The sequence below is a fragment of the Neomonachus schauinslandi genome, chromosome 13 (assembly GCF_002201575.2).
Source record: "Neomonachus schauinslandi chromosome 13, ASM220157v2, whole genome shotgun sequence".
Lineage (NCBI taxonomy): Eukaryota > Metazoa > Chordata > Mammalia > Carnivora > Phocidae > Neomonachus > Neomonachus schauinslandi.
The window spans coordinates 11,468,472-11,487,542 of record NC_058415.1 but is presented as its reverse complement, the minus strand read 5'-3'; the positions used below and the strand labels follow the sequence as shown (position 1 = coordinate 11,487,542).

General features: G+C 43.7%; 1 protein-coding gene across 1 annotated transcript in view; it reads right to left on the bottom strand.

Annotated features, from left to right (window-relative positions):
• PIP5K1B (phosphatidylinositol-4-phosphate 5-kinase type 1 beta) overlaps positions 1–19,071 on the bottom strand; it is a 297,843-nt gene that overhangs the window by 178,506 nt on the left and 100,266 nt on the right. The window contains exon 2 of the mRNA XM_021694307.2: positions 5,610–5,694. The gene's annotated coding sequence lies outside the window, so the exon portion shown is untranslated. The remainder of the gene's footprint in view (positions 1–5,609; positions 5,695–19,071) is intronic.

The window sequence follows — 19,071 nt, the reverse complement described above, 5'->3', positions numbered from 1 at the left end:
TTGGGGTGCCTGGATGTCTCAGTTGGTTAAGCATCTGACTCTTGATTTTGTCTCAGGTCATGATTTCAGGGTTGTGAGATCGAGCGTGGTGTTGGGCTTGGAGCTGGGCGTGGAGTCTGCTTAAGATTCTCTCTCTCCCTCTTCCTCTACCCCTCCCCCACTGTGCTCTATCTCTAAAAAAAAAGGGGGGGGGAAGCCTGGGGGGCTCAGGCGGTTAAGTGTCTGCCTTCGGCTCAGGTCATGATCCCAGGGTCCTGGGATCGAGTCCCACATCGGGCTCCCTGCTCGGCGGGAAGCCTGCTTCTCCCTCTCCCACTCCCCCTGCTTGTGTTCCTGCTCTCGCTGTGTCTCTCTGTCAATTAAATAAATAAAACCTTAAAAAAAAAAATAAAGAGGGCGCCTGGGTGGCTCAGATGGTTAAGCGTCTGCCTTCGGCTCAGGTCATGATCCCAGGGTCCTGGGATCGAGTCCCGCATCGGGCTTCCCGCTCCTTGGGAGCCTGCTTCTCCCTCTGTTTCTGTCTCTCATGAATAAATAAATAAAATCTTTAAAAAAAAAAAAATAAATAAATAAAGAATTTGCCAGCCGCTTCTCTGTACTGGAACTGAATGATTGCCATGAGCTTGACAGGACTAAAATCCATTGAAGAAAATTAAAGACTGGATCATGGCAACCTCACCAGACCTATTACTCCCTGCCCATCCAAGCATTCTCTGAGATAAATTAACATTCCCATTTGCGTCCATATAACTAACTGGATTATAATCTGTCTATTTCACATGCTACAGTTTCCCACACCGTATCTGCTTAATATGTTTTAAAAATAACTGATTTTCGGGCGCCTGGGTGGCTCAGTTGGTTAAGCGACTGCCTTCGGCTCAGGTCATGATCCTGGAGTCCCTGGATCGAGTCCCGCATCGGGCTCCCTGCTCAGCAGGGAGTCTGCTTCTCCCTCTGACCCTCCTCCCTCTCATGCTCTCTGTCTCTCATTCTCTCTGTCTCAAATAAATAAATAAAATCTTTAAAAATAAATAAATAAAATAAAAAAAAATAAAAACAACTGATTTTCTAGTTTCTTCATAATATTTTGGTGAGGTGTGAATACTCTATTAGTGGAGTTATAAAATCTGAAAGGTCTAATGATAACAGGCTCAGTGTAAAAACACCAAACCAAAGCCCTGATTGTGGCCCCTTGCCAAAGCTCCAATTACATCATTACTTTAAGAATATATAGGTATTTGGGGCCCCTGGGTGGCTCAGTCGGTTAAGTATTTGACTCTTCATTTTGGCTCAGGTCATAATCTTGGGGTCCCGGGATTGAGCCCTGTGTCAGGTTCTGCGCTTGGCATGGAGTCGACTTGAGAAGTCTCTCCCTCTCCCTCTGCCCCTCTCCCTGCTCTCTCTCTCTCTCTCTCAAATAATCTTAAAAAAAGAATATATAGGTATTTATCTGATAATCGATCCTTGAAAAGGCAAAGATTTTGATAACCCGAAAAGTTATAGAAGAGAAAATGTAATTGATTTGACTATGTCTCAATGTCAATGTCAACTTCTCAATGTCAAAATAGATCATGAACAAATTAAAAGGCAAGTGACAAGGTGGAAATACGGGCAATGAATGTGACAGAAGTTAATAATTCTAAAGCGTGAAAGCTCATCTAAATTGTGCAGAGCCTGTCACATATTCAAGGGCATCACTCCTACAGGTCTCCCCTTTCTCGTATCAGCTTCAATCTTTCACTCTATTTCCTTCCCATCAGGGTTCCGCCATTTCTTCCACCTTAAAAACTAAAAGCCTTTTCTTGATTCCAACGTCCCCTCAGTTCCTTATTCCTCCTTGCAGCAAAACTCCTTGAAAAAGATGTTGCTCCTCTCTAGCCCTGATTCCTCTTCAGACATTCTCTCTTTAATGCACTTTAATCGGGGGTTTGCTCTCACTGCTACCCTGAGAACCTCCTCCTCAAAATCACCAATGACCTCCGTGTTGCCAAATCCAGTGGCTAACTCTAAACCCCCATTCTGCCTGACCTATCAGATTATCAACAGAGATGATCACTCCCTCTTCCTTGACTGATTTTCTTCACTTGGCTTCTAGAGCATCATACTCTCTTGTTTCTTACCCACACCCTCCCTATACCTCCTGGGTCACTTTCTCAGTCTCTTAAGATGGTTCCTGTTAATGTTAAGAGTGTGTAAGACGGACTTCTTGGTTTTCGTCTCTAACCATCCTCTCTTTGGAATCTTGAAATGCCATCTAGATCTCTCTTCTGAGCTCCAGACTTGCACATCCAATGGTCTTCTTGGTATCTCCACTTGGATATCTAATAGACACCTCAAATTTTGCAAACCTAAAACCCTATTTCTGACATTCCCTCTCAAACTTCTTTCACTTGGACCTTCCCCATCTCACTTAATGGCATCTCCAACCTCTTGCTTCTCAGGCCCCAAATCTTGGAGTCCTCCTTCTCTCACACCATGGTCAATATGTCAGCACAGCCTTCGAAAGAGGTCCAGAATCCAGTCACTTGTCACCACTCCTGCTGTGCGTTTCTGGGCAGAGCTACCATCTTCTTATGAGTGTGTTATCCTTTGTGGCCTCTCAACGGGACTTGCTGATGCCACCCTTGCTCTCTGACAGTCTACTCTCAGCCAGAGTGATCTGTCATTAAACCTAATCAGATCATGTCACTTTGCCCTTAAGACCCTACAGTGGTTTCCCTTTTCACCCAAAGTAAAAGCCAAAGTCTTACAATGGTTGACGTGGCCCTGTATGATTTCCCCATACTCTTCCCATTCCTCCTCTGACCTCAGCACCTCTGAGCTCCCCCGCCCCCGCTTCAGATACTCTGCTGTTTCACAAACACTCCAGAATGCAGCTACATTAAGGCATTTTGCTTGAGCTATTCCCACTGCCTGAACAATCTTCCCCAGACACCTGCTTATCTCCTTCAGGTCTTTATTCAAATGTCAACTTCTATCTGATGCTTAGCTTGACGATCCTATTTTAAACTACAACCTATTTGGCACCTCCCTGCCCCCCTTTCCTCTTAACTCTGCTTAATCTTCCTTCCTTCCCTCCTCCCTCCCTCCTTCCCTTCCTTCCTTTTTTGCCCATAGCACTCATCAGTGTCTAACACACTACAGAGTTTCCTTATTTATTACAGTGGGTTTGTGTTTGTTTCAGTCTGTCTCCTCCTGAAGAATTTAAACTCCAAAGAGGCAGGGATTTTAGTCTGTTTTGTTCACTGATATACCTCAAACACTTAAACTACACCTGGCACATAGTAAGTGCTGAGTAAATATTTGTAGAATGAATGGATAAATAAATTGATAAAGAAAGGTAGTAACACCCCATTAGATCAATGCAGGCAGCGTCTGATTCTAGCTACTTGGGTGTTTTGTGCTTGGGAAGAAAGCTGACTCCCTGAAGGAGGGGGATAAAGACATAACTTAGGGGTCCAACGCCATCAATCGCACCGTATGCTGGATTCTTTGGAAGATGCCAAAGGCGCGGCAACTGTAGACAGCTGGCATGGAATAAATGGCCATGTCATTAACTCCTTATAACTTCCTTCATCAGTGAAAAAAGACTTAGACTATACATGTTTCAGTAGAAATCATCTCCATGTAGCATTTAAACCTTTTTTTTTTAAATGTAAAATACTACGGAATATGCACGTTTTCCTTTTCCTGACATAACCAGCTCTCAAAACTCTCTGCAAACTACTTTGGAATGAAAGTTTCACAATACATGAGGAAGGCTCCTTGATTTTTTTAATCAAATGTATAACCGTTCATTATTTTTCAGTCTTTTTAAAATTTAAAAGTAATTTTTAAATTAAAAAAATATCTGTTTTCTTCCGTGGCCAATAAGGTTTATCCGAGGCGCAATTATTGCTAATTGAAAACTTTTCCCTAAGTAAAACAGCTATTGTATTTGAAAGAAAAAGAAGAAAATAAAACTACCACCTTTAATCCAACTACCCCCAAATAGTAATTGTTAATATTTGGCTATTCTACCATTTGATCTTTTTCAAATGTGTGCTTTGTTTACTTTAACAAAACTGGGATCATACATTATATACAAACTTATATTTGCCCTTTCCACTTTGTCATAAACATTTTTCTGCATCACTAAATATTAATTAGAAAAAATGTCTAACATCTAAATAATTCTATCATAAAAATGCATCATGGTTCGGGATTTATTAGTGGACACTCAGGATGCTTCCTATTTTTCGGTTACAAATAAAACTGTACTCTCTGTTCTTATGTTTCCAAAGGCAAGTCTAAAACAGTTGCCAGAGATTCTTATAATGTCTACTGGGTAAAATATACCTACTTTAAATCTCTACCAGCTGCCAGTGTTTTCACTTAAAATCACAAAAAAACACTTGGCCAATTCTGGGCAAAAATATCATTTTATTTTGCATTTGTATGATTCATGGTAAGGACAGACATCTTTGTCACGTTTCTTTGGTTCTTTGTATCTCTTTGGTGAATTATCTGTATGAAGCTCTAGCCCATATCTCTACTAGGGTACGTTTGTGTCTCCAACTTTGTATGTGTTAATGACAGTAAGAGTTGGATTTTCTTTAACCAACTGTGGACTAACAAATCCCGTGTCAGTCATTTTACCTCTAAGACTTGGAAGCTTTGAAATCCAAAAAATTTCAAGAGCAACTTTGAAGGGTGTTTGGAGAAACCACCTTAGTGAGGGGTTGGCTAGCTGGCATGAATGCAGGACATAGGATGAGATGGTCTCTCTCTCTCTTTTTTTTTTTTACTTTGTAGGACACCCCTGAATGGACAGTAGGGAAGAGGAGGAGAGAAATACATAAACTTCTATTCTTTAAAAAACAATTCCCTTTAAGCAGCACAAAATAGACAATAATGATAAAGGGATGCCGTGAAATGTTGCCAGACTTCAAAGGTGTTTCTTAGGGTGATGTTTCACCAGGGTCATGTGGACCTATCACCAGGATGTCTGTGCAGGGGAGGCAAATGAGATGCTGGGGAATGTTCTAGTGAACTGCAAATGGCCATTTGAAATGGACATAGTGGTAATTACTATTTGTTCTTAGACTTGCTATGTTCCTGTACCAGTTAAGGTACATCATTTAGAACTACTGGAGCTAAGTATGTTTTAGAAAGATTATATATAATTATACATTTCTTTATGCGTATGCAAGGAAGGAGGAAAGAAATTCACAGAACTATGGTGATTATCTGCAGATGATGGGGTTATGAATGCTTTGGGTTTTCATTTTTATATTTTGCTCTATTCTCCAAGGATTCTGCAATGAACACTCTACATTTGATAATAAGGAAAACCCTAATGCTATTCAAAAACTGAACCGCATGCAGTAATCAATAGCAGAAATCACATCTCCCGGGTTCTGTTCTGCCCCCTGAGGCAGGCTGACATTCACAGAATTTCCTATGTTTCTATTTGCTTGTCATTTGTTTTAAATTTGATAATGTCAAAGTTAAAGGTCATGAACTAGAATAGGATTTAGAATATTTGTAAATAAATATAAAATAAAAGGGGTAGAGCACAACAGTCAGTCAGTTGGAATTAACTAAAAACATAGACTGTATTTCCTTACCTTTGTAAATGAAATGGCAAGTCATCTGTAGTCAGTCATGATGGGTGACCTATTCATTGTTGAAACTGTTTTCCTTCCCAAGTTCCTGTTAAAATAGAAATCACTGGTTATTATTTATTCACATCTCTACCTCAGCTCCCAAAAAAGATCAGAGCTGCCTATAGGGATAATTCAATGCAGTCAGTTTAAACCAAAATAAAGGAAGGACCTAATGTTAAAAATGGAACTAGAAGCATGTAATTTCAGGTTGGTTGCCTTACCAAGTAAGACAGTAAATCCATAACCCATAAAGGAACAATGAGCAGATTTGACCCTATAAAAATTTAAAATGTCTACATGACAAGATACCATAAACAAAGCCAAAAAAATGAACAATGGTTTGCAGCTCATATGACAGGATTAGTGTCTAATATACTGGGAGATGATACAAATTGATTATAAAAGAAACAAGACAAACCACACACTATAAAAATAAGCAGAGGATATGAACTGGAAATATATATCACTAATAAGCCTGTGAAAAGGATAAGCCCCATTAGTGGTAAGGGAACAGGAATTAAAATGACTGAGATGCTATTATCTGCCCATCAGGTTGGCAAACATCTCAAAGATCAGCACATACCCCAGTGCTGATACGTATGTCAAAAAACAGGTAGGCTTCCTGCACCATTGGATTGATGCTTCAACCTTTTTATAGAAAGGAATGTAGCAATGGTCCTTCAAATAGTTAATGGACTTACCAAGTTTGGCCCAACTTCTAAGATTCTTTCCCAGAGAAATACAAGTACCAGAACTTTAAAGATGTTTGGATAAGGGTGTTTATTCCTGCTTGGGTTATGAAAGTATGATTATAGTTCTATCATATTCTCCTGTGTTTCTTTTTGGTTTTTGCCTTAAAATTTCCATAACAATGATGGCCAGTGTATAATGTATGTATAACAGTGTCCTTGTGAAATGTACTCTTTGTTTTTAGAAGTACCTTTTCTTTTCTTATTGAATAATTTTACTTTTGAGTTCCACTGTGGTTGATGTACACCACTTCTGTTTTCCTTTTATTTGCATATACTTGGCATATGCAAATAATGCTTATCCTTGTCCATTTCTTTAACTTTTTTAGTTGTCATTTTGTTTTATCTGTGTTCCTTACAAATAACTTAAAACTGGGCTTTTGTTTTGTTTTTGCCAATTTAAAAGTCTGTCATTCGAAAGTGGATTTAAACAAATTCACATCTATTGGGTTATGATTAGATTTTATTTATTTTAGAGAGAGAGAGAGTGAGAGGGAGAGCACATGAGCAAGGAGAGGGGCAGAGGGAGAGGGAGAAGCAGTTTCCCCACTGAGCAGGGAGCCCTATGTGGGGCTGGATCCCAGGACCCTGATATCATGACCTGAGCTGAAGGCAGACACTTCACCGACTGAGCCACCCAGGCGCCCCTATTGACGTATGATTATATTTGGTTTGCTTCCATCATATTTGTTTACTAGTAACTACAATTTATTGTTACATTTACTTTTACCCATTTCTTCTTTGCTGGATTAACCAAATCATAATTCCATTTTTTCCTCCCAGTAACAAAAACATTTTATTCCATGTATATCTGCTTAGTTATCATTCTATTTTTAAATCATTAAGAAAATCTATGCTTTCCTATCAGCTCCATCAGGGTCTGCCTCTGCAGAGAGCCACCTCACCCGGGCGATGGCCTCCCTGGGGTTGCCCACATCCCGTGACTGAATGATGGGGCAGCTGCCCACCAAGTTGGGCCGGCTTCACGGGTCCTGCACGGGAGCCTGGCTTCTCCCTCTGCTTGCCCAGCTGTGCTCCCTCCCTCCTCGTTGCAAAGGTTCTCTTCATCTCCACAGATGTGCCTCAACATGGCAGAAATGTACTCTCTCACGGTTCTGGAACCTGGAAGCCCTAAGTGAAGGTGTCAGCAGGGCCAAGCTCCCCCTGAGGCTCTGGGTAAAATCCTTCCCTGCCTCTTCCTGCTTCTGGCCATTGAGCCTCGTCATTCCTTGGCTTGCAGCTGCATGGTCCTGTCGTCAGGGTTCTCCCCGTGTGTGTGTCTTCACACAGCGTTTTCCTCTTCTTATCAGGACACCAGTCACATTGCATGAGGGCCCAACCTCATGACCTCATGTTAACTTGGTGACCAATTGGCAAAGGCTCCATTTCCAAATAAGGTCACATTTGCAGGTACCAGGGGTTAGGACTTCAACATATTTTTGTGCAGGACACAATTCAACTCCTAACACAGGTGTGGACCTCTACGAAGTATCTTGCACCCAAAACTCTGTTTCGTTGCATGTTTCCAGAGAAACCAACCCATGACATCTCTTCTCTCTTCCTCATCCACAGGAGGTATTTTAGAATTTTTGTACTTTCTCACTGTTTCACTTTGAACTACTAAATACCTCCTCTTAATCCACATGGCTCTTCTGTTTGAAGAAATCCTCAGTGAAAAGTTTATAGTTCGTAGTCACATCCTCATCATTTCTTTAGACTTGATCATTACAAGGTTCCTTGCTCATCATTGTTTCTTTGACTCTTCATCTTCCCCTACCATGACACTTTTTTCTGACTCAATTTCATTTGGTTGGAACACATTTCCTCAGCAATGGCTCATCGATGGCCCACTTCAGTCACTCCATGTCCAAAAATGTCTTTGTTTTGGCCTCATATAGGACTAGATTTCTTGGCTTCTTAGCTCATGTATATCTTTATTTATCACACATAAATAAATATATCTTTATTTATAACACAATGATATTTCAGTATATCAGCATATAATTATCAGGATTCTTAGCTCAGTCCTTTTCCTTCAACTTTCTATAAATACGGCATTGCTGTGTTCTTGCTTCCAGCTTACAGGTGAGTAGTTTCATGCTAGTCTGATGCCCCTGCCCTTGGTAACTTACTGGTTTTCTCTGTCTAGAAACCTATGAGAGTTTTCTCTCTCTCTCTTGTTAATGGAAGTAGAATTAACACACAGTGTTTGTTATAATAGTTTCAGGTTTTCAATATAATGACTCAACAATTCATATTTCTCAGTGCTCACCAAGGTAAGTATACTTTTAATCCCCTTTATCTATTTCCCCCATCCTCCCACCCACCTCCCTTCTGGTAACCACCAGTTTGTTCTCTGTATTTGTCTATTTTTTTGTCTGTCTTTTTGTTTGTTCATTTGTTTTGTGTCTTAAATTCCACATATGAATGGAATCACATGGCATTTGTCTCTCTCTGTCTGATGTATTTCACTTAGTATTATACCCTCTAGGTCCATCCATGTTGTTGCAGATGGCAGGATCTCATCAATTTTTATGGCTGAGTAATAATCCATTGTATACATACACCACCTCTTCTTGATTCACTAGTTTATCAGTGGATACCTGGGTTGATCCCATATCTTGGCTATTATAAATAATGCTGCAATAGACAAAGGGGTGCATATATATTTTCAAATTAGTGTTGTTTTCTTTGGGTAAATATCCAATAGAGGGATTATTGAATCATATGGTAATTCTATTTTTAATTTTTTGAGGAAACTCCATACTCTTTTCCACAGTGGCTGCACCAGCTTGCATTCCCACCAAAGTGCAAGAGGGTTCCTTTTTCTCCACATCTTTGTCAACATTTGTTATTTCTTGTGTTTTGGATTCTAGCCATTCAGACAGGTGTGGGCTGATATCTCATTGTGGTTTTGATTTGCATTTCCCTGATGAAGGGTGTTGAACATCTTTTCGTGTGTCTGTTGGCCATCTGTATGTCTTCTTTGGAGAAATGTCTATTCAGGTGCTCTGCCCATTTTTAAATTGGATTATTTGGGTTTTACGTGTGTTAAGCTGTGTAAGTGCTTTATATATTTTGGATATTAACCTTTTACTGGACATATCATTTGCAAATATCTTCTCCCATTCAGCAGGTTGCCTTTTTGTTTTGTTGATGGTTTCCCTTGCTGTGCAAAAGCTTTTTACTTTGGTGTAGTCCCAACGGTTTAGTTTTTCTTTTGTTTCCCAAGAGACATATCTAGAAAAATGTTTCTCTGGGAGACATCCAAGAAATTACTACCTGTATTTTCTTCTAGGAGTTTTATGGTTTCGGGTCTCCCATTTAGGTCTTTAGCCAATTTTGAGGGGGTTTTTTTTGTGTGTATATGGTGTAAGGAAGTGGTCCAATTTCATTCTTTTGCATGTAGCTGGCCAGTTTTCCCAATTCCATTTATTGAGGAGACTGTCTTTTCCCCATTGCATGTTCTTGTCTCCTTTGGTGTAGATCAATTGACCATAGAAGTGAAGGTTTATTTCTAGGCTCTCTACTCTGTTCCATTGATCTATGTGTCTATTTTTGTGCCAATACCATACTGTTTGGATTACTACAGCTTTGTAGATCTTGAAATCTGGGATTGTGATACCTCCAGCTATGTTCTTCTTTCTGAAGAATGCTTTGGCTATTCGGGGTCTTTTGCAGTTCCATCTAAATTTTAGGATCTGCTCTAGTTTTGTGAAAAATGTTGTTGGTATTTTGATAGGGACTGCATTAAATCTGTAGATGGCTTGGGTAGTATGGACATTTTAACAATATTGATTCCTCCAAGCCACGAGCATGGAATAGGTTTCCACTTGTTTGTGTCATCTTCAATTTCTTTCATCAGTGTTTTATAGTTTTTGGAATACAGGTCCTTTACCTCTTTGGTTAAGTTTATGCCTAAGTATTTTATTATTTTTGGTGCAACTGTACATGGAACTGTGTTCTTAATTTGAGAGTTTCCTCTTTTAACACAGAGTGCAAAAATTCCATAAGGATAGATGTGTCTTTTTTCACTAATCCTGCCAAGTAAAGGGAAACTGACAAGAAGCTATTACATTGAGATCCAATGACTTGACTTAAACCATGAATAATATCTAGGCTATCTAAATGAGGAATGAAAGGACTGCATAATCTTCAGGCAATCCTCCATGAAAATTATTTCTCATAACCAACCTTTTGACAAGAATTGGACAGTGGCTCACTCAAAATTAAAGTCTCTGGCAAGACCCTGGAATGCAGAAATTCTAGTGGCCAAGTAAGGGCATAATCATAAGACTCAGGTCTCCTTAGGAAATGTGTTAACATGTAATCTGATACAGTTAGAACTTATTTTCTTAAAGTATTTCTGACATGCAACAGAGCCAGCTGACAGTGTCCTATGGTTAGAATGTTGAGACACTAGCTTAGATAACCATGATATACACCAAGCAACGAGATTTTTTTTTTTACTATTTAATTGTTTACCTATCCTTTCTGATACAAGTATCTGGATTCTGTTAGCTTCAGGAATAGGTAACTTACACACTTTCACAGCCTTCTGCATTTCTGTGCTTTCACTTCATTTGAGGGAAGGAGAGATACTCTCATTCCTTTAGCAACAACTAAGTGTGAGAAGCTGTCACATACATGATCTCATTTAACGCTGCAAATAATTCCTTAGCATCCTCCAATTTTGACACAATGTAGCTGACTATCCTGTAACACCCATGGGAGGTAGACATTTTTTATTTCGCCAAGGCAGGCTCTCCTGCTGTGAGCCCAATCTGTAGAAGAGAAGCCCTTAGTGGGGCGCGGCATGACCACAGAGACTCCCTCCCCAAGCACCTCCACCTCAGCCTGGCTCTATTGTTCCCTATACCAGGGCTGGGCATCACAACCACCAGGGAGATTTTTGAAAATCCAGATTCTTGGTCCACACAGCACAACAACTAAATCACTACCTCCGTGTGGTGGGTCTGGGGAATTTTCAGCCTGCTTCAGAGGCTTGAGATGATCTAAGCCAGTCTGACTAGTAAAGGCAATAAAGACATTTTACTACTTCAAAAGAGTTGTCAGGATCCAGGGTGGAAAAATGGAAACCCTTCTGGGTATGTTAAAGAGAGGGAACGTGGGCGTGCCTGGGTGGTGTAGTCGGTTAAGCATCCAACTCTTGGTTTTGGCTCAGGTCATGATCTCATGGTTGGGGGATCGAGCCCTGTGTTGGGCTCTGCGCTTAGTGCGGAGTCTGCTTGAGGTTCTCTCTCTCCCTCTGCCCCTCCCATTAGTGCTTTCTCTCTCTCTCTCTCTCTGAAATAAACTTAAAAAAAGAGAGGAACTTAATACATGGACTTAGTTGTAAATGTGATGGGTGAGCTGAAAAGCTGAGCAAAAATGGCAAAGAAATGCAGAGACTCACAGCAGCAGGAAGTGCTTTAAAGACTAGAGGCACAACAGAAAGGGGTGTTAACAAAAACCTCAAAAGCTGGAGGTTATCTGTTGGGACCAGACCACCGTGGTGAAGGTTGACTGGTAAAAGCTGGAACCATAGAAGGAGAAGTATGTTTGGAGGTATGTGGAAGACAGCGTCACTGATGGAAACACACAATGCTCCCCGTCCCCACCCAAGGCAGAGAGAGGGGAAAAACACCCTGGATTCTCCCTTACCCCCTGTATCTGCCAATCCCTGTCTATGGCTTCCATGACGAGCCCACTAAAAACCATCTGACACGAGCAGTCTGGAAATGCGTCCCATAGGGGATGACTGCCCAGTGATACAGAACAGAACAAGAGTGAGGTATGGCTCTGAGGACAAACAGGCCAATGACAGGCCACAGAATGACATATACAACTGTAATGAAAGTGGGAAAGCAGACAGGAGCTAATGATATGCATAAAAAACTTGATTCTCAAAGGAAATGTGGATTTGGAGGTAGGCCAGGAGCTGGTACAACCATTTCTATTTTTATGACTCTGGGGATCTGCAAAGAGCTTAAGTAGATGACTACAAAGTAGCCAGGCTCCTCTATGGCTTCTTCATCAAGTGTAAGGGGTGAGGCTGTGACTTTAGACAAGTCAAGTCAAGAGGTGGCAGGGCAGAGATGTGATCCAGAGCTGTCTGACTTCAAATCTGTTCTCTCCACAACACCCCCCGCTCTCTCCTAGCTATCGGACAATTAGAAGACTGTCTAATAAATAGCGCACTTCATTTTTCCGATTGTAAATGCAATCAAAAGCTTAGCCAACAATATTTATTCACATAATTGTTTTCTGTAAAACTTGTTCTACATCAGTGAGTTTCAACCTAGAGGGCATTTCTGAATTTACAAGGTGGTAGGGGAGCTTTCGAAAACTCAACAGTTACTCCAAGTTTTAGATCTGTGACACCTGGGGGCCATATTGGAGTTAGCAGTGACCCTTTGAACCTCTGATTCTCTAGCTACGGCTGCAGAAGTCCTTATTTTTTATTTGCCACAGATGGAGTCTGCTCCCCACCCAAGGCCAAATGAGGGGGGCAAAACAATGAATTACCTAATTACCCAACTAAACAGGCCAACCTGTAGACAGATGCAAGAGGTAAGGGGCACTACCCGCAAGTCCTTACTGGTCTTCTCATAAAAACAGACACTTCATTAAATGCTGATGGAGCAAAGCTACAAGGACGAATGGGCAGAACACTGAACAGGCCTCTGAAGAGGGTGGAGGTTTAGGCCCATGTCTGCCGCTCACTCTCTGGGACCTTGGGCTCCCATCTACTTCCCTTCCCTCGTGAATTCTGCTGACCCCATGAGGCACTGCCTCTCAGTTGGTGCCACTGCGGTTTCCTGATAGAGCCCCATCTCAGATCCTCCTTGGAATGAGGAGGAGACTCATTAATCATTTGCTCATTATGAGCGCAACGTGCCCTATGGGAATCGATCTTCCATAAGATAGCCATATTCAAACGCTTTCTTGCCATTCAGGCTACGTATGGTAACACAGCCTAGAACATTTCCCTAGAGGGAAAGCAATTAAAAAATATTTGGGGCCGGGTGCCTGGGTGGCTCAGTCGTTAAGCGTCTGCCTTCGGCTCAGGTCATGATCCCAGGGTCCTGGGATCGAGCCCCGCATCGGGCTCCCTGCTCGGCGGGAAGCCTGCTTCTCCCTCTCCCACTCCCCCTGCTTGTGTTCCCTCTCTCTCACTGTGCCTCTGCTCTGTCAAATAAATAAAATCTTAAAAAAAAAATATATATATATATTTGGGGCCTTGGTCATGCCTGCATGCTGACGTTCATCCCTTGTGTTTAAATTATGCTCTTCTGAGTTCACGTTTGTTCTCTGCCTGCAAATTAATTCATGCAATCTTTTTTTCATTCTTTCATGTCATCCATTCAATTCATTCATTCATTGAGCTTTACACATCAGGCAGTGAACTTAGCCTTGGAGCCTTAAAGACAGATCCGCATCTTCAAAGAAGTCACATCAGTAGGAGAGAGAGACATGGGGACAGCTACAGTGCAACGTAGTATGTGTTCTCCTCCGGGTTTTTGGAGGAGGCCTAAAGGCCCGAGTCAGCCTTTAGGGAGTCCAGAAAACTCCATTTCTGCGGAATACTGAAAATGGACTTAGAGCAGCTTTCGGGGGACACATGGTTGAGAAGCAGAGGGTGAGGAAGATGCCAGGCTCCACGGCGGCTTGCAAAGAGAAAGACCCAGCAGCATGAAGGAGCATATTTAACATATTTTCGTGGGTGTGCATGAGATGCTGAAATTGCGTTTTTGTTTTTGTTTTGTTTTGTTTTGTTTTTGAAGGAATTTACCCAGAAGCAGCCCAAAGGTAAGGATGTTCCTTAAAGGTTTACCAACAGATTTCCAGATTGCTCATTCTACCTAAAGCTCATAAGTCCGTTCAATCCTTCGCCTGAATAAAAACACACTTGTGTAAATTTATATATAGTCACAAAAACCTCAAAAGCCATTCTTAGAAAAAATGTCAGCCTTGTCAAGAGCTCTGCTGGAGAGGTAAAAATATTGCCAAAACCTATTCCCGATGACAGCACCTGCTCACTATGAATCAAACTGGAGGCCAGTCAAAACAAATGGCGGGGCTCTTCTATTCTCTCATGAAACACATTCATCCACTCTCAGGATGCATCTCACAAAGTGAAGAAACAGAACAGCCATCAATGGCAAGGACGAAAGGCTCAGCATAAAATGAACTACTCATAATCTGTGTTTCCAACAGAGGCGGTGCTAAAAGGATTCAGAGGCCTTTTCAAACCGAGTCTTCCCTGTAACCAGCAGACAGAAGGAAGCAGACCATGAAAACAACCCTGAGGGATGTGTGGTGCCCAGGCTGGTGCCATTCACAGCAGTTCACGAAAACTCCATCACTGCACTCTCTCCTCCTGCCCCAGGTTCAATTTCTTCAATTTCAGGACACAAGGACGTAGATGTGTGGATGTGTTTGGTGGTAGTGTTGGAGGGTCAGGGGTCGTGACATCTGGGCTTCCGTTTGGCACGTGGGAAAAGGACGGAGGAAGATTTACCAACACTGTTGCTTTACTGGCTTGTCCCAGAGACATCTGGGATAATCCCTAAAGGTCTCACACAGCTGGACTTTCTGCCCTGATATAATGCTTAAATTTCTTCTTCCCCACTTTTTGCTAGACATGTGGTACAAGGCAGACTTCACGATACTGTATTTTTACCACATTGTAAATGTTCTCATTTTTTAAATTTACCAGATCATGCTTTCTCTCCACATTTTATTTCTAAACTATTCACATCTTTTCCCCCTAAGACCACATGCCAGGAATTATTCAATTGTTACAATAATAACAACTGTGCAAACCGTATGCAAATGTAAAGCCAGTTATGACCGGCAGAAAATGTTTGGCTTCAGAAAGAAAGAACCAAAACCTATTTGTTTTTGCTCCCGCAGCAGTCTGCAAAGCATTTCTGGATCCATTTCGTCTTCTATTGAGAAAGCCAAAGTAACAGATCTCCTGTATGCCCCAAGTGCAAAGGACAGCTGGTGGCTTACCCCAAAGAACTTCCTCTGCACCAGGTGCTTGGGGAAGGGGGGCGGGGAAGGGGTGGGTGCTGTGTCTGTGGGGAGTCTGAAAGAACCTAAAAGGGTGTAGGCAGGACTGTGGCTGAGCACATGAAGGATGCTGCTAAGGGCAGGAAGATGCCCAGCAGAAGAAAAATTCTGTCCAGAAATATTCTATAGTTCCAGGCTTAATGAACTTAAGCAGCAGTAAGTAATATGGGAAGTTTCCAGTGAGGCACAAATATAAATGTATAGAGACAGGGAAAACATGAGTAATGACATGACCACATCTGACACGCTCCTCACCCAGAACGGTATTCATTTACTCTGACATTTATTCCAGAGCTCCTGTATATAAGGCAATTTGGGGGACACATAATGAATACGACGGTCCCTGTTGTCAAGGCGCTTAAAAGGGAAGCCAAAACACAAGCACACGGAATAATGAGAAAGTCTTTAACAGGATTAGGAGTTAATTCCTTTTACTTGGCTTTGCTTCTAACAAGTATTCAATTATCACAGTCAGAGGGCTCATCTGGAATGTTCTAAAAAATGCAATCAAGAATTAAAAAGGGGAAGAAAAAAAAAAAAACCCAAGGCCAAGTGATCACGAATCAGCTATTAATCACTGGATATTAAATTTCCCAAGTGTTTGCTATGTGCCTGGTTGTATTGAAGACACACTGGGCTGAGAGCTGCTTTCAATGGCCCAACAGCTTAACAGGAGAAGCGAGGGTAAAAGGTGTTGTTCAGAGGCCAGGGAGGGGACAGAGGTCCAGGAAAGAGGTCGAGGCAGGAGTGTGGAAGGGGACTGCTGGTGACGGAGGAAGACCACGCTGACTGAACAGAGGGGAATCAAGGTGCAGACAGCCATCAGTCCCGGGCGGCACGGCCCTGGGAGCCGGCCATGGCTATCACAAATTAGGGAGCATCTGCTGAAGGCTTTTGAGTAGGAGGCCATGAAGATTTTTTTCAAGTGTTATTAAGAGGAGACAAGATGAAATGGGAAGGGAGGCCCAGACTGAAGGCATGCATCCGGCCAGCCGCTGTGGCTGGGGTCCTGGGGATGGGAATCTAGAAGATTCAGGTGGAGCCAGAGATTCCCGTGTGGTGTCGACGAAGAAAACATCGCCAGAACCCGGCCATCGACTGGGTCTGGGGGAGCATGGTGGCGGAGGGGGGCATCCAACACAACTGAGGTTTCAAGCTTCACTACCCAAGGAAGATGACGACACTTCTAAGACAGCTACCCCTCTGCTCTGCCCTGGTGCTTCTCTCGCCACCTCCATCCCAGCTGCACAATGAACTGACCAGGGAACCCGGCTCCGGATAAACCACAGATTCTCCACATGGAGAACTTTCTACAACGTGGAGACCGAGTGGGTCAAGCGGTGTTGGCCTTGGCCTTGTCAAGTCAGGTTCGGCCAGTGCCGGCCAAAGCCATGGATGAGTGGATATCAAAACGGGCAATTTCACCAGACTGCAGACAGACACACAGACAAGGCCCTGTGTTTCCAGGGAGACCGACAGAGAGAGGTCAACTGCCTGATGGCTGTCCAGCCCTGGGAATCCTGCCATATTCCCCAGCTAGCAGCTGGGTTCTCGAAGGCCCTGGGATCTACCTAACACGTCCACCACTCACTTGAGCTCTTTGCAGGGGTTCTAATCTGAAGAAGACCAAAAAATGTACTCTCAGGAGTCGGCCACAGGCTTGGCTGAGGTCATCAGCCCATCCTCCACCTGTCACACTCTCCTCTGAGCCACACACTGTTGGGACAGATGGTGACAGCCTGGTGGTCACGGGAACAGGCTCTGAGTCACACTGTCCAGCTTCGACAGCTGTGCGGTCTCCCTGAGTCCCTTAATCCACGTGCCTCACTTAGTTCCCTCTTCTGAGCAATGAGGCAAACAACAGGGCCTTTCTCCCAGGGCAGGTGTGAGGAGTGACCCATCCGAAAAGCCCTTTCGAGGACCCTGGCACAGAGTACACGCTCCAAAAACGTAATGTCACTGTCATCATCATCAGCTACCCTCACCAGGACAGGCACTGCGAGACAGAGGAGATCCTGTCACTGTGCTCCTTCCGAACTCCTGGTGGCCACGGAGGTGACCCAGGCCACTGAGGGTCCTGCAGAGTCTGGGCTCCCACGCGGCTCAGGCAGCTGTTCCGCCTGCCTGCCTCCCTCCCTTGCGGTGGAGAGAGCCTACATGCACGCACGCACGCACCTCACATGGCCCTCTCAAGTCTCAAGAGAGCGCACCCCTGCCTGAACCCACAGTGTTTGCTCGCCCTGAAAGGGCCTCTCCATGAACCCGCGTTATCAGTCAAGGGTCTCCCGTCCCTGAGGACTTCCTGATTCCTTCCATTCTAGAAGAACACAGCGCCTCCTCGGCTGTGCCCTCCTCACTCCTCACCCTCCGCCCACCACTCACATTCTGGTGTTTCCGTGGCCCCAGACTGCGTCTGCCCTCACTCCTATTAACAGTTATTATTGTAGCTAATCCGTATGGAGCGCTTCCTGTGCCAGGCACACTGGTAAGTCCTGCACGAATTGACTCATGCAATTCTCCCAACACCTCCCGGAAACAGGATTCTGTGCTCATCCCCATTTTTTTTTTACAGACGAGAAAGCCGAGGCACAGAGAGGTTACATAACTGGCGCAAGCTCACACAGTAAGCGAGCGGCAGAACCAGGATGGGAGCACGCAGGGCTCTTAAGCACTCTGTGAATGCCACCTATTTTAAGACTTCATTGATCTCCTTCCCTGCCATCTCTGCAGCTCGCCTCCTGCTTCCCAGAGGGATGGATGGTCCCTTCCCTGGCTGCCTTCCCCACCCATGACTCCAGAGCACCGACTCCCAGCCTTCTGTCCCGTGCACAGCTAAGGGGTGTTCTGTGTTCCTTCTAGCACACCCCTGCCTGGAGGCCCCCCTCTCCGTCATCCCCAGTTAGCCTTTTACCTGGATCTTCCCCCTCTTTCTCTCTCGTCTAGCTCTTTACCTTGGGAACAGGAGCCTGTCCGTTCTCCCCTGAGACCCTCCATGTCCTGCCCCTGCCGCTCCCTCTGGCTGTAGCCGTGTCTCACTCCCCTTGCACTGAAGGTCAAATTCTCCAGAGACGCCTGCACGCTCCCTGCCCTCACTTCTAGAGGCACAGCAATCCGCCCCACCGCCTACATCCACACCACACTGTGGTTTCTTTCCTGATCTTCCTGGACTTCTCCGAAGTGCTGACTTGAGACGGTTCTGTACACTGTAGGTTCTGAAATGTCTAAGAGACAAACGACCAGTCTTCCTTCGCTGAGGGCCCCTCTTCCCTTGGCTCCCTGGCATGGCCAACACGGCCATCTGCTTTTCCTAAATCTCTTTCCTGATGTTCTTTACTCACACAACCTGGATTCTGTTTGGGGAGGCAATGTGCCCATTTCGAGAAACAGGAGAAACTTGTATTCCCAGATGTTCTGGAAATAAGAGGTCGGTGGACGGTGATGTCCTGGGATGTCTGTTGAGGAGGCAAACACAGTCCGCATGGGCCTTTCTGCCACCTGTCATTTGCTCTTTGCCCTTCTGTCCATGATAGCAGACCTGAGAGAGAGCGTGAGCACAGATTCCATTTTTCCTGGTTTCCCCTACCTGTCCAAAT